Raw genomic sequence first — 1,865 nt, 5'->3', positions numbered from 1 at the left:
TGCGAATTCCACGTTCTGATGAAAAGCAAATTAAAGATAGCCTTTAATAGATGATAAATGGCGAAAACCGTGTAGGAAATTTTAATGTAAATTTTTCTATATTCAAATCAAAGTTTTATAACTAATACGACTTCTTCTGTTGGATTTGAATATAATCTAAACACTAGAAAAAAATGGGCAAGAAATATTAACACGAAAGTAGGTTAGCGCTGGTAAAAAAATGGGCGGTAAATATTGAAGAAAATAGCAAAGACCGTGTCTTTCTCATTTTTATCAATTGTATCCGAAAATATAACAAACATTTTCTTCCGTAAAAAACAAAATTAAAAATGTAATTTTATTTTCTCTTATTTTTGAATCTTACAGAATACAATCATATTTAATTTATTACGAAAATAATTATTTTATAATATAATTTTTCTATAGTAAATACAGTTTAACCTATAATTGAAATCATTAATTCATTACTGTATTATAAATTATAGTAAAATTAGTCGTAATTTTTACGGTTAATAAATGTATTTTTATTAGACCTAATTAAAAATAAGGTTCTATTTTTTTATAATTTTAATATTCTTTAAAATGTTAAAGAAAAATTACTTTATTGTTTGTAATATTTTACATCATAATAATTCTATTAAAATGTGAATAAATAAATTTATTCATATATATCTATATTTTATACTTGGTTATGCTATAAGTAATTAAATATACATTATAAAAATTATTTTATATTTTGTATTATCTACGGAAAACGAACAGGAAACTTCAAATCTTTAAAACTTCCAGACTAATTAGTGCTTCATACAGAGTTGATACAGAGAACCAGCGATGAAGACATATATTGCTCCCATAATTTGCATCTTCTTTCTCTGCTTTTCTCAAGATTCAGCTCATCGTAAGTTACATTTCTAAATAAATTAATATTCTTTTAATAAGGTTTAAATAGTTAAAATAACTTTATATAGTAATTGTAATGGGTTTCCTTTAAGTCACGCAAAATTAAATTGATTATTGTGACAACATACACGTATATAAGATATTAACTTTCATTGGGTCTTAGTAATAATGCTATTGATAAGTCTTAAAGTCAAATGTATAATATTTTTTAACAAAAGTATGTAGAATATTACTTACATTTAATACAATTTTTAATAAATACTGCAGATAATATTCGTTTATTTATCATAAAAATTATCATTATGATACAATTATAACTTATATCGTTTCAGCATTAATTTGTGGTGAAGGACAAGAAATAGTCAATTGCATTACTCCTTGTGGACCTAGGAGATGCAATACGTATCTCGAAAACACCATACATCCGGAACGATGCGCCTCCATACTGTTGCCATTATGCACAATAGGATGCCAATGTAAAGACGGAAAATTTTTGAATAATGAAGGAGAATGCGTCGAACTTATTAATTGTTTCTTAGATTTTTCGAATATTTAATTTTCTTCTTACGTTTTTCATTTTAAAAATAAGTGTAAATCTAAACGATCCAATCCAATTTAAAAAGTTCTTAATAAAAAAAAAATTTGCAACATTTCAGAAATTTGTGTAAATTTTTATAAATCTTTTCAAAATTATTTGTTTATTTATTTATGTGTACTGACCGAGTACATTTGAAGAGGTCCAGACCAGAAAGGTACTGTACACTGGCTATAAACCTTTTATCAGTAAAAGGTAAAAGCTGATATCTTGAATTATATAATGTGTTGTATTATGTTATTATTATGAATTAATATATCAAAGACTACATTTGAATAAGATTCGGGTACGCATGTATAAAGGTTTTAGCAAATTTAATACGATCTTCTTCTTCTTCTTAGCGTTGTCTCACAGATGTAGGGTCCGCTAT

At 25.1% G+C, this 1,865-nt stretch overlaps 1 long non-coding RNA gene across 1 annotated transcript; it reads left to right on the top strand.

The window, feature by feature from the left end:
- The first annotated feature begins 767 nt into the window (after window positions 1–767).
- On the top strand, window positions 768–1,543 carry LOC136972116 (uncharacterized). The gene is made up of 2 exons (XR_010880285.1): window positions 768–898; window positions 1,233–1,543. It is a non-coding gene; the product is annotated as an uncharacterized lncRNA (long non-coding RNA).
- The last annotated feature ends 322 nt before the right edge of the window (window positions 1,544–1,865 follow it).

This window comes from Centruroides vittatus, unplaced genomic scaffold (genome assembly GCF_030686945.1).
Source record: "Centruroides vittatus isolate TY-2023 unplaced genomic scaffold, ASM3068694v2 contig_2807, whole genome shotgun sequence".
In the NCBI taxonomy this organism is placed as follows: Eukaryota; Metazoa; Arthropoda; class Arachnida; order Scorpiones; family Buthidae; genus Centruroides; species Centruroides vittatus.
This window is presented reverse-complemented; position numbering and strand designations above follow the sequence as displayed.